Raw genomic sequence first — 19475 nt, 5'->3', positions numbered from 1 at the left:
AGCCGTTGCTATTTTCGGACTGAAGAAGACGTGGACTCTGGATGGGAGAACAATGTACATAGACCAGGAAGGACGGAGATGCAGCGCCATCAGGATAGAATACTTGCATTAAAACATTAAACCAATATTTAACACTTTTATTATTTTGTGAGGCCTTTCGATATCAAAGATATCTTCTTCAGACACATCACAAAAGTAAATACAAAAAGTAAATTTTATTTTAATAATAGTTAAAAATATGTGATTTAATATTAATTTGTCATGTGTGGCGTAGTGTGTAAATACAATTAAATTATTACTGGTATTATACTACATAAATTTTAATTGTTATTTTTGTAATCTTCGTTTTAGTAAACAACCACTGAGACTTCGCACGCACAATAAAGTATAGTTTTATAATACAGCCCTAGGATCTAAATTTTACTGGACATTAACAGGTATGTTCGATGAAGTTGAATAAAAGACTAATGTATTTATATAAAATTATAACTTTTCTTTTTTTCTGTTCAACAATGTACTCTTTACCAATAGAATATTTTTAGTTATTTATTTACTTACTTTTGCAACAATTAGAAGAAATATATTTTATGATATTTTTTATTTAACTTATTTAGTTATTTATCTTACACAATTATCGTTTAAACTGTTATCATTTCAGTTAAGTTAGATTAGTTTATATGCAGTTTTATTTTTCTATGACAAGATATTTTTCTTTTTTAATTTGATATATAAGACAATTTATTGATATTCAATTTTTTACAATAATCTTAAAAATGGACAGGTTATTATACACTTTAATATAAACCCGCATAAGAAGGAGAACTTTTGAATACGTTTGTTGCCTAAGCAATACTTTATAATTACTTTTTCATATTTAAAGAGTATTTATGTTCTATTATTAGATTGCAAGTGTGTTTTGATTGTGTATGTATATGTATAAAATGTACTTTAACAAGTGTAAACCATGAGTGTTAGTTATATTTTTGAGCAAAGGAAACAATTTTCAATGACAATGATACATTTGTCGTACAAAAATGAATTGATTGTGTTTGAGTATTGTCGTGTGTGTGTGTGTGTGTGTGTGTGTGTGTGTGTGTGTGTGTGTGTGTGTGTGTGTGTGTGTGTGTGTGTGTGTGTGTGTGCGCGCGCGCGCTATTTTGTCCTCTGGGGTCTGCTCCTCGATGCCTCGTCGCTTCGTCGTGGTTGTAACCTCACAGTGATGGTTGTAACATGGTGACGGCTCCTTCCTCTCCCTCCACAGCCGACATTCTCTCTGCCTGTCTCGATTCCTATCCAAAAAATCTCAAAATTGTTCACATAAATTCCCAATCCCTTCTAGGACATATTGATGAGGTCAATTCAATATTCCGGTATAATAATTTTGACTTAATAGGTATTTCAGAGACTTGGCTTAAGCCGGTAGTTTTGTCTCATGAAGTAGCGCTCCCTGGTCTTTCACTCTTGCTGGATGACAGGATTATTAAAAAAGGCGGTGGAGTTGCGCTTTATGTGCAGGTGGATTTGAAATACAAACTTTTATATTCTTCACCTTCTGAGTATTCAGCTAAGCCTGAATTTATGCTAGTTGAAATTTTATTTCCAGGTTATTAGCACCTCCTGTTAGGGATCTGCTACCGGCCTCCGAAGGTAGGATTCACGGTCGATTTCAAAAATGCTCTCTTGCGCTACATGCCGACCTACACTCGTGTCTTGGTGATTAGGGACCTGAACACAGACCTAATGACTAGAGGCAACTATTACTACAATCAACTGACTACTATGTTTGACTCGTGCAATCTGACTATACTGCCATTGAATCCCACACATATAACTGCTACTTTCCATACCCTACTCGACCTTATGGTGGTCAGTGATCCTTCCGAGGTCCTCCTTCATGGGCAGCTTCCAGTCCCTGGCATCTCACATCATGACCTCATATACTGTGTTCTAAAAACTAAAACTCCTAGTGTTAAGTCTTTGTTTATAACCTACAGAGATTTTAAAAATATTGATGAATGTTCTTTTGCTTGTGATGTTGAAAATACGCCTTGGGAGTCCATTACCCACCTTGAAACAGTCGATGAAATGGTTGACAGGTTTAATTCCTTTGTTCTGGGTCTATATGATAAGCACGCTCCATTAATTACAAGGAGAGTTTCTAAGAAGCGCCCCGTCCCCTGGTTAACACCTGCTATACGCAGTCTTATGGCTTAGAGCGACTCTTTGTACCGCAGAGCTCGTAGAACTAATGACACAGACATCCTCGCTCAGTATCGTCAGCTCCGCAATAGAATTAAACAGGAACTTCGTAACTCTCGGCTGCGATATATTCACAGTTTGTTTACTGACAAAAGATCTTCATCCACCGAAATGTGGCGGAATGTTAAATCTTTAGGAATGGGCAAGCAGAAAACGGATATTCACTGCAATATACCATTAACGAACTTAATGATTTTCTTATTACTGCATCACAATCAACTAATCCAAAAGCTATTGAATCATTTCTGCAAGAACTAGACAACCTACCTCCATCCATCTTCCCATATGAGAAATTCACTTTTCAACATATCCTCCAGGTTGACACTCAACGAGCTATAAACAGGATTAAAAGTAATGCCACGGGAACTGATGCTGAAAAAGATCCTTTATGCCGCGCTTCCTGTGGTGACTGTTATATATAACAAATCTTTAAACGCTGGAGTTTTTCCTAAACATTGGAAGTCTGCCCTTATCCGTCCAACAAATAAAATTTCTTCTCCCACTGAAGCAAAAGATTTCAGGCTAATCAGCATTCTCCCTGCTCTTTCAAAGGGTTTGGAAAGAATAGTGCACTGTCAAATTTCAATATTCCTAAAAGAAAATAATATTTTGAATAAGTTTCAATCAGGATTTCGATCAAATCATAGCACTGAAACGGCGCTTCTCAGTGTCACTGATGACATTCGCCAAGCGATGGATAGAAGTCAGTGCACTATTATGGCATTGTTTGATTTCTCCAAGGCATTTGACTGTGTTATATTCGGTTTGTTGTTAAGAAAGCTGCGTGCTTTAGGATTTTCCGAGGTTAGTATTACCTGGATTAAATCTTATCTCTCGAATCGGCGGCAGTGTGTAAGTGTGGCTGACAAAGTATCTGACTACAGGATTCTCACTGGTGGTGTGCCGCAAGGTTCAATTCTGGGACCTCTTTTATTTTTACTCTACGTAACTGACATTTGTGCAGTACTTACATTCACTAGATATAACATTTACGCTGACGATTTACAAATTTACGCCCATTGTAGGGTCCGAGATATACAAACGACAATACGCAACATAAACTTTGACATTCAAAAACTTGTGGAATGGACAACGAAACACGGACTGAAGCTTAACGAAAACAAAACCCAAACGATTATCATCTCTCACTCACGACTAAAGAACTATATAGACACAGATAATATGCCCAGAATTACTGTAAACAACGTTTCTATTCCGTACTGTGACAAAGTGAAAAATGTGGGTCTAAGTATGAACACAACTCTTGGATGGTGTGATGCTGTTATGGGCATCTGTAAGAAGGTGTTTGCTTCAGTTCACTCACTAAAGAGGATGCAGCACTTCTCTCCAGAACTTGTGAAACTTTTACTGGTAAAAACACTGATTTTTCCTCTTTTTCATATTGTAACTCTATCAATGATATGACTGTGGATCTGGCTAACAAATTGCAGCGATGCCAAAATTACTGTTTACGTTTTGTATTAGATCTAAGACGCATATATTCATATAACGCATATCTATATTCAAAATTGCATTCTAAAATTGGCCGATACAAGATTGTTAAAAATTCTTATTTTGGTGTATTCTAGTCTTAACTCTGCAGAGCCTATATATCTGGCTGACAAATTCTAATTCATCTCTGAAACAAGCGCAAGAGAGACAAGAATGGCCTCATCAATTCTTCTTATTCATCGCCATCGAACCTCAACTTACAACAAATCATTTGTCGTTACTGCTTATCGAGCATGGAATTCCCTTTCTAACCATATTAAGTTAGTAGGGAGTCGAAACCGGTTTGCAGGATGGATAGGGTGCTAGTGAATGTGTGTATGATTTTATTGTATGAATGTATGTGTACTAAATTCTTAAAGATACCTTTATTATATAATTTTGTTTTATTTTAAATGTAGTACTTTTATTTGACTTAAGTTCTATACTAGTTCTATACTATATTAGGGTTAATTGTAAGACAGGGCCTTATGGCCCTAAATTCGCCCTTTTGTATATATGATACAAATAAAGTCATTTGAATTTGAATATGAATTTGTGAAAGTCTCTGTGAACCACGTATCCAGTGTTCATCAACTTCCTTCTAGCCTGAGACATCAGGTACTGAACATCAGAGTCCTCAGGGTGATAAACGACTAGTGTCTTACCATCTCTCCCAATGAATGCGCTCTGTTTATCCATAGACGACCATTCGCACCTAACACATCACAGCAGAAGTCTCTAAAAACCTTTTTAAAGTCCGGATAACTTCCGCCAATTTCAGTCTCTTAAATACTAAATTATTACGGCGTGATCTACTTTCTAAGTCAATAAAGCTATTTAATATAATTTGTTCTAGAGCCATTAACTGAGGTACTTCCTCCCTGAGTTGCTTGTTTTCCTCAGCTAGAATCTGCACCTGACCAGTAAGATTAGCCAAATCGTCCTCAGTTGCTAACTTAGATCCACGTGAACTCCAGAACCGTGACTGATCTATCTTCCCACTAATAAACTGTTTTGTTGATATCGCTATAAATAATGTATAATGTTGTTGCTGGTACAGTTGGTCAAACTCTTCTTTCAACCACTACATTGTCATCAGTTAACTATAACTATCTCTCTCGCTTTGTAAACTCGGTTCCTAATATGAATGTTGGTGGGGGGGGGGGAGTATTTGGAGAATCTTGCAACCAAAAACTGAGGAAATCATTAAAACCATCAATAAAATACTGCCTGTATTTATATAAATTCAACTTAAACATTTAATTTTTCCTTCAATATAATAAGCCTAGTAACTAACCGTCGATAACGCGCTCTATCACAGCAAACAAATTGAAAAGGCTCTTACTTCATAGAGCAGGAAGCAAGATGTGAAGGCGTAATTTTCAAAAAAACAGAATGCTATTCAGCGACGATATTATTTTACCTGAATTGTACAAACTTGTGTGGCTATATAAACCAAGACATGCCCGGTACGCCTTCGACGAAACTGTTCAGCTAGAGGGCCATCACATCTTAGAACTTCCGCCCTATCACCCAGACCTCAATCCCATTGAGTTAATTTGTGTCGAAGTCAAAGGTTATATAGTTAAAAGGAATACATCATATACTATGTCTCAAGCTAAAGGTCTCTGAGAAGACAATATACCAAGCTTGGGCGCAGAAAAGTGATCAGTAAAGTGCATGCACGTAGAGAATATCGAAAAGGACTTTGCAGCCGCAACACCCCAGATTGACAATATTATAGAATCCTTTATTGTATTAGTTGGAGATGGTTTGGATACAGACAGCAGAGACAGTAACCCAGAAGAGGAAGGCCATTTGTGTTGGAATAAAGAACTCCAATGAAAAACAATCATTGTAGTTTACATTTGTTATTATAAAATTATATGTATTCCCGTATTATAATTTATTAAATATTATAAAATTCACAGAAAATTAAATAATTATAAACATTCAAATAAAAGCAATGCTAGAACATATCTGTTTCATTTTTAGTATAATTTTTAACCTGGTTTTCAAAATAACTTATTTGTCGATACTTATCGGCAATTCGAAATCGTGAGCTTAAACTGATATTTAAGAGATTATTGCACGTTCATATTGACGGATAGCAAGTAAACGCACCCGAAAAACAGATAGAGTTTGTTTGTTGAAAGGTTAGTATTAGTGTTCCGTGCGCGCAGCTAAATTCCTCCATCTGTAAAATTATACTAAAAACTACTTTAAATCCTCGTGAAATAATAAGACTGTTCCTTGTCTTCAAAGAACGTTGATAAAGTTTTGTGACAGAATAGTTTTTAAAATTTCAAAAATAATAATTTGGTAGCACTACTTTCGAATTGATGTCATTCTTCACATGCAAACCCTGAGTTGATCGTGAAAGATATACGGGTAACTACTTTGAGTCTTCTTGATTTCTCCGCTTGGGTTAATAAAATAAAACACTGCATTTGCTCATCTACTAAAGCTAACTAGGCTACGTTTGTAACAATATATACATTATAGTATATTGATGACCAGTTGTTCTTTGTTACGTCTTATGACGTATTTTTTAAGAGCTAGAATTACGATATAACCTAGAATGGGTGAATATGTGTTTTAATAAATGATATGCATATCATTATAAAACCTCATTATGAGGCACTGACACCCAAGGGACGGTCTAACAAAAGGAAGAGGCCACCGGATGGTACATTAAAGAAAAAGTAGGAGACACTAAGTAAACAGGTCAACTGCCGTTGGTATGAAAACATCAAATTAAACTACGTATTATATCATGAAAGTAAAAACTACAAGACCTTATTCACAATCCAGTTCATGGTAATCAGTAAGTTGCGTATTCTGCCTGCTTTATCCAAAAATCGTCGTCCTTAGTTCTCCTATGTATCAACACAACTTCAACACGAGTGCTTTCCATTTCACCTTCCGAATAGTGACTCAAAATCTACCAGTTTATGTACGGTAAAGTTAATGTTGCACCGAAACAACTGACATGTTGTGCAAACATAAGCAGTAGTTTATTAAATTACACTTTATTACAACTTCAACACGAGTGCTTTCCATTTCACCTTCCGAATAGTGTATCAAAATCTACCAGTTTATGTACGGTAAAGTTAATGTTGCACCGAAACAACTGACATGTTGTGCAAACATAAGCAGTAGTTTATTAAATTACACTTTATTACAACTTCAACACGAGTTCTTTCCATTTCACCTTCCGAATAGTGACTCAAAATCTACCAGTTTATGTACGGTAAAGTTAATGTTGCACCGAAACAACTGACATGTTGTGCAAACATAAGCAGTAGTTTATTAAATTACACTTTATTACTACTTTAACACGAGTTCTTTCCATTTCACCTTCCGAATAGTGTCTCAAAATCTACCAGTTTATGTACGGTAAAGTTAATGTTGCACCGAAACAACTGACATGTTGTGCAAACACAAGCACTAGTTTATTATATTACACTTTATTACTTTCAGATTGAAATGGGTACGAATGTGATAGAACGTCTATTTTTTAAGATACGAAGATAAGACTTTATGAAATGAAATAGATCAAGTTTTTTATTTAGAACAGCGCTAGAAAACCCCAAAAAGAGATGTATGGGGGCTTTTGGGATAATAGGTCTACGTTAGTTATTTATCAGCTGTGAGAGTTTCAAGTTATTACTAATTAACTTACGAGATAAGATATTGAAGGACTAGACTAACTAATTATGCAGATCTCGCTGCTGTGTACCGCCTTCTCTGCCCGTGATACTATTTGCTCTACACAACAGCTCACTTATTGCTCTTTCGCAGTATCAGGCGCGACAGCCCGCTTGCAAAATCAGTTTAATGTCACTTTCTATAGTACATTTGAGCTATAGTTATTATAAGTTTGTTGTAAAATGTTTTCTTATTTTATAATTTAGGTACTATTTTATTAAGAGAGGTTTACTGCTTAATTCATTTTCTCCCAATATGGTGCCGGATTTTATGAGACAAAAATATTTTAAGTTGTAAAATTTAATATTTCTTTTTGCTTTTAAATTTTTTGTAATATATTCACCCTCAACATTAGTCATTTACAATGTTTCCCTTTCATCTCTATAAGTATAAAGCCCACCAAAAATAATCTTAAGAATGGAGGCTCTCTATTGAAACAATACTTTAACATGGTGTCTCCATAAAATACATTCAAAGAATATTTGAAATACTAAATTAAAACAATAATTAAATGATCATGTCAAGCGGTGATTAAAATGTATTCAAGTATATTATCATTTCAAAATGACAATTATTATTAAAGCAAAAATAAAGAAATACAGCAAAGTAATCCCAGTTTTGGAGGAAGACGTAGTCCAAAACTTCAAGTCTGAAGTTGTAAAGGGGTTTCTTGGACCTGGGCTTGGCCAACTGATGCAGCTTGAAAGCATTGATCAACATCATTTGTATAACATGAACAAATATCTTTTTATACGACCTCAGGCTTTTATGTTCACAAGGGTAGTAGGCTAACATTTGGTCGTGCCGATCTACACCCTTCATATGGGCATTGTATTGGACAATAGGTAGCGGCTTCACACGAGCAACATTGTGTCTGTTGTTGGAGGTGACCAGTACATTCTCAAACTCAGTTAACATGTCAGTTACTGTGCGCTTGTCCCGCCACTTTGCTACCATCACTCCATCACCATATCGCTCAACCGTCTGCCGTTTCCACAGTTTGCACAGTTTGGCTTCTTTCACTGCATCTGGTAAATGCTTGCGGTTTGTACGCAATGTTTCAGTGCAATATGTACCGTTTGCTAACACATTTACTGATAAGGGACAACTCATATCCAAACTGTTCCAACTGTGTGTGTGTGTGTGTGTGTGTGTGTGTGTGTGTGTGTGTGTGTGTGTGTGTGTGTGTGTGTGTGTGTGTGTGTGTGTGTGTGTGTGTGTGTGTGTGTGTGTGTGTGTGTGTGTGTGTGTGTGTGTGTGTACAACGACACAGCTAATGTAAATATTACATTCTTGAAAAATATGATGTACTATCAAATTTTCTTCGGTGATAAATATTTCTAATTGCAAATTGTTGAATCATAATAACAATTTTCACATGAAAAAAATTAGTTATAGTTATATGTTATATGGTAATTATAATGGTTAGTACCGTATCTCATTGTTCTCTAAAACTATGAAATGTAATGTTGTTTAGGACGATCTGATTGATGTGGTGGACAATATAATGACACCAAAGTAATAAAGGCAAGTTGTTTGTATGCTATCATTAGATGAAATAGAACACAATAATTGATAATTAAAAAACCAATTTTACTGGAACTAACGTAGCTTCAGTGTTTGATGGGGACTAAGTGTTGTTTGATGGTGACTAAAGTATTGAATGTAAATGTCAATGTGAATGGCTATGGCAGGATGTTAACATCATGATACTTTGGTGATTCATTGCGCACAATACTAGTGTACTAGTTTTTGGAGCAGTGTGTTAAGAGCAAACGACTTTGGGTTTTCTCTTATAAGAACAACGTTCAATTTTTAACACATTTACAGCTGTATTTGTTATCATAGCATTATGGGAGATTTGTCATTTCAAGGTTGTGATAAATAAGCATTCAAATGTTTATTTTTCTTTTTTATTTTAAAGTGTATATTTTCTGAGTATTTAAACAATAAAATGCCAAAAAGCTTTTGATTTTTCTAATAACTAACGAGACTGTAGAAAAGAAAAAAAGCACTTGCATGCATCTTAATTATATTTTTAAAATAGGATATTCTCATTAATTATACGACTATAAATAAAGTCATAAAAGTATAAAATGGTTCTGATTGTGCTATAACACGTGCTACATCAAGATGGCCGCAATTGTAACTGGCTCTTAAGCCTATTTTTTATTTTTTGCTGCGCCAAAACCAGCTGTTTTAAACAATTTCTTGGTTGTGATCACATAGACAAATACACCAGAAAACTAGCCAACTCTATTAAGTTCCCATGAACTTTACAGAAGGTACTGTAATTAGTTTAGAACTAAATGTCCAATAAAAAGGATATTTAGAAAACATATAGTACAGAAAAATAGACACTTAAACAATTAAATTAAGTATTAATACTAAAATGATTTGAAACTAAAATTAAATTAAAACCAAATAATTTCAGTCGTAGATGAAAAAAATACATTCATTTTTAGTGCTAATAAAGTGTGGATATTAATTTTATTAAATGCTCTATATCAAAATTGAAAGTTTTTAAAGGTGGTATTTTGTACTATGTAGGGTATCTATAATACATTACACTTTCTCGTCATATAAACACATTAAAACAATTCAGAAACAACCAATAATATTGATAGTTTAAGTAATTTTGTACTTTCTACCGATAGATGATGTGCCACAAGATATTTTTACAAATCGGGACTTTTTTAAAATGTATTGTGCACCTAATTAAGTCATTGTTTTTAACTGTTTGGTATAAATATAGCTGAACTGGTTTTGTGGATCTACATTAGCCTACTTTGGATTAGTGTGTAGCTAGTTGTGCTGACTAAATTTTATATTTACTTTTAAAATAAGTTCTTTTGCTTATTTGAAATAAAACTTTGCAATCTGAGTTGACGAGGAGCTCAGGAGCGGCCTTAGCTTGAAAACCAAAATGCTTTAAGAGCTTTCCAACTTCTGTCAACAAGACTCTATATTGTTAAGCTAAGATGTGACTGCATTTGCTTAGCTGGAACAGTTTTTCTTTGAGATTAAATTAATACTTGTAATGTATGTTGTGTAAATCAATAGTTTAAGATTTAACCCCATCTTAACCGCCTGTTACCATTAGTTGTCTATTTAGATCCTGCTTTCATTGCTTGGTCAGCCAGTGCAATATTGTAAGCTTTAATTAACAATAACCGTAGCTCTAGTCATGTAGCCTGTCGTAATGTGAAGAGTTTCAATACTGTTTCATTATTTGATTGACTAAATAAAGCAACTTATCTAGTGAATAACTATTTCATTGTTCCTGCTTTCGAAACAACACTATATCTAAATCCCTCTTACACCCTAGCCCCAATCTGGTAAATGAAATACAGAACATGTTGATGTAAATTTTAAGTGACTGCATACTATGCCAATGGCGCAGTGTAGCGGGTACGGTCTTCTTAGCCCTAACTTCGCCTGGTAAAATAACACATTACTTTACTTTTACTATATTAGTCATATAGTTGATACTTTGTGACTACAGACAGTTTACAGGAGAACATGTGTTATTCATAAAAGCCACATTCCATACAGTTACTGACCATTTTATGACTTGAAAGAGTTAATAGAAGAACGTTGTTCCTCAATGTCATAGAAGCCACAATCTACATAGTTAATACATTGGTTACAAGAGCAAATGCTCTTGTAGCAAATGCTATTCTAATTTTATGTGGTAGCACTAATGAGGTCCCCACACATTCACTTTCCTCACAACCAAGGTCAAAGTGGTTCTCTGGGCGAGACCTTGATTTTAATTTTTGCATATTTGGTAAAATTTTGATAATAAATAAAGTATGATTACATTTTTTTCTAAATTGAAATGTGTGGCCTCAGTTGTCTGTTGGTGAATGTAGAGTGTGTCTCGCAGAGCACTCTGAAACTTCTGTGTGTCTACCCACACTTTGTACGTATAGTCATCCAACGGACAAGTGAGGTCTTACATTTATAATGTAAATTAAACACGATTTACAATAATTATTTAAATCGTTTCAATAAAAAGACCTCTTTCTTACGTAATAATTATAAAACTAGTTATATAATGAAAAATGTAATAGAAATAATAATAGAAAATGATAAAGCTATATTTAAAACTTAATTCTCTTTCTTCTCTCTTTTAAACCTCTACTTATTTTAAAATACATTCGTTGAGTTATTTAGTCAAGAAATCTGAGAATCTTAAACAGAATTATCTGATTTCTGTTACTAAACTAATATATTTTGTGAAAAGATAAAGCAAGATGTTCAAAGAATTGAAAGGCAATATCACCACAGTGAAGGATTACATTTTAAACAAGCCTATATTTTAAAATATGTGTTGTACTTATAAATAGTATTAACTTTAGATATTTTATGTCAATAAACTTATTTATTTATTTTTATATTGGGAGCGTATCAAGACTCACTAACACAGTTGAACTAAATTTAGCCATCATAACATGCTCTTTTCCCACTTCTGCCTCTGTATCTATAGATAAGTAAATTGCAAGTTGCAAATTATTTAACATTTTTGAGGTAACCATATATTATGGCCAAATTTGGGTAAATTTATTTCTTTGTACTGTAAAACACGAGTAAAACCTACTAGCCAATATTATATTTATTACCTACAATAATGACTTGTTATAAGTCGATATATTTATATACGTATTACCAATAATTTTATGCGCCACATAAATGTGGGGAACTAAAAGCTAACCAAGCAACAAAGATGTCACAATTAATTTGGCAGAGAACGTTTCCTGTGCGTATGCAGTTTTTTTTAAATAATCAAATATATAGCGGTATTTTATTTTGTTTTCTAAGTTCTGCCCAGCCACTTCTATTTTTACTGAGGGGATTGGAGTAGCGGAAGGATGACCTGCTGACTGCTTATGGAGTAGAAAGTGTTAGTGAAGAGGAAGGTGGCCCATGATTGATGCTTGCCCCACCCCTCTACATTAATTGGTACGATAGGCACATGCTAGTAACAGGACAGAATAACTAACTAACGAACTAACAAGAAGAACGGGAAAAGACTACCATTACAATGCTACAACCATTTAGTAACAGTGTTAATAAAATGAACTATATCTATGAAAAAAATTAAAAAGGTACAGCAAAATGTCTGCATTCAGCATGTACTGCATGGAAGTATGCCGACGATAAAAGTGTTACTGTAAATCCTGAATCAGAAACTGATGATGTCAATTGTCATCAGTTTCTTGGGACTTCATATTGATTCAAATTTAAACTGGAACCACCACATAAACGTTCTGTGTTATAAACTCAGCTGCTGTCTATATTCTTTGAGACACTTATCCACCTTCCTTGACAAAAAGATTTTGCTGGTTGTATACTTTGGCTAGTTTTACTCCCTTATAAGTTACAGCATTATGTTCTGGGGAACTGCTGCTAAGTCTTCACTTGAGGTAGTGTTGGGATATTGTGACAGCTGTTGAGATGTTTTCCCTGTACACTGTCTGTTGACTCTACCTTCTATTTTCATATATTCAGTATGTTTGTTCACTTTTAATAATCTTTCCAATTTTCCAATTCATAGCTACAGATTTAAAACTAGGCACAAGAGTAATCTTGTCATACCTGTGTTCCGGACTAGCATATAACAAAAAATCAATTCAATACCAAGGATCCAAATTATTCAATAGCCTTCCTGAAACAATAAGAGAAAATAAAGTGCAACTTCATTAAAACAGATCTTAAAGTTTTTTTGTGTCGTAAAGGCTACTTCTCAATAGAAGAGTATTTAGGAGACTTGCCCTAGCTTGATTTTCGTATTATACTCTTTAGCTCTCTCATAGACTATAATAGTCTTTTAAATTCTAACTTTGTGGTGAATTCATTGTATGTCTTTGTTTATTGTGTGACTATGTTCTACAGAATGTTTGTCTATGAACAATAACTAATTTGACTTTGAATTTGGAATACGACAGCCTCTGATGTGTTATGTATTTGTTGTAAATAAACTATTTGTGGTTGTCTGAACACCAAAGTTTGGCAACTTTGGTATCGTATTCTCGCTTTTATGTATCTCCTGCTGTGGTCGTGGAGTCTTACTGTCCATGGTGGTATAGAACAGTATGGAGCTTAGCAAGGATCTTTACATAGTTGCCTTGTGCAGGATGTCTAATTTAGAATTGGACGTAGGATCCCCATGTTAAGTATTGATGTCGGTAAACAAAATAAACCCTTATAGTACAAATAAGAATTTAACACTAGACTATTCACTTCATTTATTGAAACACTTTGTTTTTTAACTACAGTGTTGTAATAAAAAATGGCATAAGCATCCCGTTTACTGAATATTACAACTTTAGTATTTGTTGTCTGATTTACATCAAAAGTGAAAAGTAAGTACACTTGAACAACTGCCTAGTCTTCGTTGGCATACATACTCTACATCTAGGATTGAATGATGCCATAAATTCCTTCAACAAAGGAAATATTGCAGGATACATGGTTTTAAAACATCTAGGAACGATAGTTGGACATAACTTTAGTGAAGCAATGAAAAAGCTGGATATTACTCGCTTACAAAAATCCCAGCTCTCGATTTCCGATGTAGCCAATAAAGCCAGGCAAGCTCGGTCAAGTGCTTAAAGAAAGCTGGGAGACCAGTGGGAAGAGTTAGAGGATCCTGATAACCCCAGTTGTGGAGCAGGATGTCATTACACTTGTGTTACAAGTTAGTGGACTCACTTATAAGCCTATGCATGGTCTTTATCTGTGATTTCCCGAAATTTCACTTTTTTCCCACATACGTACATATTTCTCTGGAACTACTCATCATATTATGATGAAAAAATTACAGTTGTGCACTATTACAGCTGTAATAACACATCAAACTAGTACACTAGTATCACTGTAACTAGTAGACACATTTTGAGAGCAAGGAATTTAAAAAAATTAAACTTTTTTGAGAAAATAAACATAATTTTGTCAAAAATATGAATATTTTTCATTTCATTTTTGAAAAACATATTTAATTTCATTTTTGAAAAATATATTTAATTTTTCTTCATCTCTAACTTTTATGGAATGGCTATATAATACAGTTCTAAAATTTTATTACAATGCGCCAAGAGCTTCCTGAGAAAAAGGTATACGAAGTTTCATAAATTAGCATTAAACGGATATACCGTACTGAACCCCTTTAATGTTCAAAAACAAGTATTGTGGTTGGTCTAGAAAACTAGAAAAATACACATACAAAGCATAATATGAATTTTCTTCATGAAACAACAATATTTTTTTCTCTTAGGACAAGAAGCTGAGAAACCTCTCATTGCACTTGTTCCTAAAAGGACCTAGAATTCAGAATGGGTAACATTGGGGGTAGGGCTTGATGTACAGTTAGTGGCAAACTTGTTACCACTGTACAGTGTACAGTTCCTCCCTGTAGCTCAACTCACTGGCCCTAAGCCAGTGGCCCGTCAGCAACACATCAGGTTTTTTAAATTACCAAAGAAGCTGCTATTGGTAATTTCCCCATCATCTTGTAAAGCTACAAGAACTATTTCTGGTATTTTAAATTTTATTTTCCATTTAGTTTTACAGATTGGAAAGTTCAGCAGCAAATCTTCTTGAGTTATAATACTATTTTTTTTTTTTAATTTTTGTAGCAATTCATTGGTGACAATTTTTTTTACTTAAGCTTTGACTAGTTGGTAAAAATATACACACCAATTAGTAGAAGCATCCAAGAGTATCTAATTACAATCATTTGTAACTTTGGGAGTTTTACGATCTTAAAGCTTGAACGAAGAATCCAAGATTTTAGTTGTGTTAGCAATTTTTCAACACGGTTTGAACTGAAAGATTAAGATGGTAGTCATGAAAGCCGCGTACATTAAGATTATGATTGCAAACAGTTATCTGATTTCTTTTAATAGGTGAACATTTTAAAGTGTGGATAATTTGGAGAAATTAATTTTACAAATTAAATCCTTCTACGTTTATTGTATATCTTCCATATTCTCGTGATCCCGTTTCACCGACGTCGCCTGTAAACTGTTGTTAAGTAACATATCAGTTAACAACACAACAGGCTGATGACAAAACATGTGATAACTTGTTTATTTAACCACGATAGGGTTACCTAACCTTCCGAGCGTAATCTACATCTGTAAACTAGTAGATTAGAAGGCTTACATCTAAATGTAAAGTGAATAATCTATTTAATACTTGTGTACACGAGAAAATGTGTTTTAAAAAACCTATACCCCTATTAGCTGAACTGGAATCGGAAGCTCCCCTTATCATTGGCGGTAGTCAAAATTTAAGCCGTTGGCCTCTTGTTTAATTGTTAGAGCGAAATGTATAGCCATAAGTTAAATTAATAAAATTACCTTTTGATGTTAAATTCAAATGTTTGACAGTCAGCCATCACGCCTCTGTCAATGTTGAATATGCTCTTGAGTGATGCATAAAAGTAAAGTAGTCTTATTTTACCAGGAGAAGTTAGGGCTAAGAAGCCCTCTATAACACTTAATCTGGGAACCTACGGCTTAACGATGAATTCCAAACCATCACTAAAGACCGAGCTGCTTGCAAGGACAGGATCACTCAGCGGTCACCAATTCAAGCAGCAGCCACGCTCGGCTTTGCTTGATCTGTTTATCTTAACGGAATAACCGTTGTACCCGCTACACCACGCCATTGGCAATGTAAGTTGTTTCAGCCTTTTAAATAATTATACTGTTAAATGTTTTTTGAAGACCACGTTTGTTTCGACTACCCATTTGCCTTCCTTCTTTGCGCTCTGAGAACTAATCCGTGAAATGACAACTCACTTGGTTCGAAGGAGAAAAGAATTAACTAATAGTGGCAACCTTTAGAACTGTACATATTTATGTAAGAATATTTAAGGATAACACTTAATTATGATAGTGCATTCAGTTGTACCTGAAGAATAAAGATTGCTAATTTTAAGATACAAGGCTTACGATTGTGATAAATCAGTATGGATGTACATTTCCTTAAAATTTTCTACAAATATAATGGCTATAATGTGCCTAAAACACTCCAAATACTATAAATCTGTTAAGCTTACGTAATCGCATATTTAATACTTTTATATAAGGTTTTATTTAAGGCATATTTAAGGTTTTAGAGGGCCACAGATATGGTGTTAATTTGGTCGATACATAATCCTAAGTTTATTAAAAAAAGAAGAATCGAAAAGTCTCAACCCAAAAAATTAAACACATATTTTGAAAGTTCAAAATTTTATTCAAGCATAAGAAACTTTATGAAAATGAAGGTAAAATGGTTACATTAAAAAATCATCAAACATCTCAAGAAAAGTTGAATAAATTACAAAATAACCTCACTTAGGTCCGATTACAGGAAATATTGAGACATCTCAGGATATTTAACATAAGAGGTGCGTAAAATGTCATTACGAGAAATTATTGCATGTTTCATAAAACACTTATCATATAAACATGGGGTCGTTTAAGGTTCAATAATGATATTGTTTAAGCAATAGTGAATACCTTTAAAATGTTATTCATATTGACCTGTTCTTGTATTTTTAAAATTCCATGACTCTCCCCAAGGGCCGTAACTCCAATGTAGATATGTAGTGGCTATTGCATGGAAAAGTAGTTGAGGTAGCCTAACAATGAGCCAAGTTTTTAAATTTTATATGCTTGTTATAGAAAATAGAATATTATGGAAAGTATTAAGGTATTCTGAGACATTTTACACACCTAGTATATAAACATATTTTAGTAACCCCATAACTAATTTACAAAAAAGATCATTTTATGTCAAATTAATTCAAATTAGTTTGGCATTGGCTCAACGCGAGGAATTACTTGCATTCCACTCAAAATCTGGTGTCTCGAGAGGTAGTAGAATGTGACACGGAGAGTTGGGAAGAGTTCAATTTACAGTCTACTGGAACTGGAGGAGTGGGAGGGCGGAAAAGCTTGGCATTAGTTCCCGTACGAGGGAACGTTTGGCTGGAGCTAGAAGTGGGATTAGATGTACACGGCTGGGAGTTATCTATGGTATGCAGGTGTGGATAGAATGTCAGTCTGTAGCCTGTTGGAAGTGGTGGAGTAGCTGGGCGAGGTGGAAGATGTGACATCCAGAACAAGTACGCTGATTGTCTGTTACTTGTAGAACTATTAGAACCAGTCATATTGCATCCCTGGAACAAATGTATATAGCTAGATGGTATATTCACTTATACATTACAACAAGAAGGAACAAAACAGGAGGTTGTCTGACTGAGATAAAGGCGGAAAATGATAGGAAGTGAGCTGCTCTTATCTCTCACGTGAAGTATAAGGAATCTGCTTACCATCAGTGTCTATTATGAATTATTTACTCCTTTTAATAAAAAATACGAGTATATACAATGAAGGAAACACATAAACTGTACTTTGCGAGGTTACGTACATATGCAACTGAAATATCACAAATCAGTTAAGCTATGTTTTCAACGGCTTAAAGGTGACTTCCGAACCACCACCAATGGCCGGGCAGGCGGGCTGCTTGCAAGGACAAGACCACTCAGCGGTCACCCATCCAAGCAGCAGCCACGATCGACATTGGTTGATCTGGTTATCTTGCGATAACCGTTGTACCCGCTACACTGCGCTATTGGCAAGTGTAAGATAGGACAATGTAGTTCCAACATTGGCTGGTCAAATAAAATTTTTGTCAAATTTTTGTCGTCGTCTGTTGTCTGTACTTGAGTATAAATATATAATTAATTCGATTATACCACTGTTTCACATAGAAATCTGTTTTTGAATAAACTGTGACCGCTTTGTGGCCAATAAACTAAGAATATTCCATGATTTCAGCCCGGAAGAATTATGGAAACCGTACTACTTGCTCTGCATTTAGTTTTGAAATAAACATTAGGAAATTTAAATATGCATAAATTAGGGTTATGCGAGGTTTAATTGTTTATCAAGGCATTATTAACAATATTAAAATCATTTTAAGTATTATTAAGTATCCAACGTTATTTCAATAACTTCTGAGAGGGTTTTACTTGATAACCTCCCGGAAATTTACTGAGTTATTGTGTGGAGAAACGTCGAACGTTTTGTATAAGCCACAAATTGACCTTAGTTTTAATTTTAATAACCGATTTGTTGATTTTTTATATAAAGTACCAACTTATTTCAAAATTTAATTTTGTACGTAACCAACAACATAAAGAAGATAACAGAATTTTGAACATTTACCATATGTTACAAAAGGTATAACACAATGTTTCGAGGATTGGAATTTATCCTCTTCATCAGGTGGGGGTTATTAATATATACAAGAGTAAAGAATAGAAAAAATAAAAGATATGAAAGAAAATTACAATTTGAAATGTATCCCACTTCGCCTGTGCTGGTGTGACGTGTGATTGTGCTCTTGAATTCTGGAACTCGTGACTTTGTGCTCGGGATTGCATCCTCCGCAGTAACAACGCCTGGACTGGACTCCAAGATTCTTTCGTTTATATTTGAACCCTTTTATTGCACTTCTCTCCTTCTTTTTCATTTATTTTTGTATGCATTAATACTCCCCACCTGACTAAGAGGATATATTCCAATCCTTGAAACGTTGTGTTATACCTTTTGTAACATATGGTAAATGTTCAAAATTCTGTTATCCTTTCAAACCTTCTATCGTCAATATGAAACTTTAGACAAAATAAGAAGATACAAATAAGAAGAAATATGATTTAATTAAACAGGAAGACTGGAATTTATAGGAAGGGATTTGGTACCGCTATCCATTGAATTAATTCCCACGCTCTTAACAGGTATTATACAAAAATTATTAACAGCCAAAAAGGTAATCGACCAAAGAAATATTGAAAGATTAGCTAATTTTGTAACACAGTACCTTGAAAACAATGTTAAATGTTTCAATAGCTGTTTAGTTAAAGTAACTAATTACTTATGGCCATTTAAATTAATACACAATTCATATAGAAGTAATCATATCTTTACCTGTACAATTTACATGAGTATACT

Source organism: Homalodisca vitripennis, chromosome X (assembly GCF_021130785.1).
Source record: "Homalodisca vitripennis isolate AUS2020 chromosome X, UT_GWSS_2.1, whole genome shotgun sequence".
Taxonomy (NCBI): Eukaryota; Metazoa; Arthropoda; class Insecta; order Hemiptera; family Cicadellidae; genus Homalodisca; species Homalodisca vitripennis.
The sequence above is the reverse complement of the archived record's forward strand: the minus strand, read 5'-3'. Positions refer to the sequence as shown.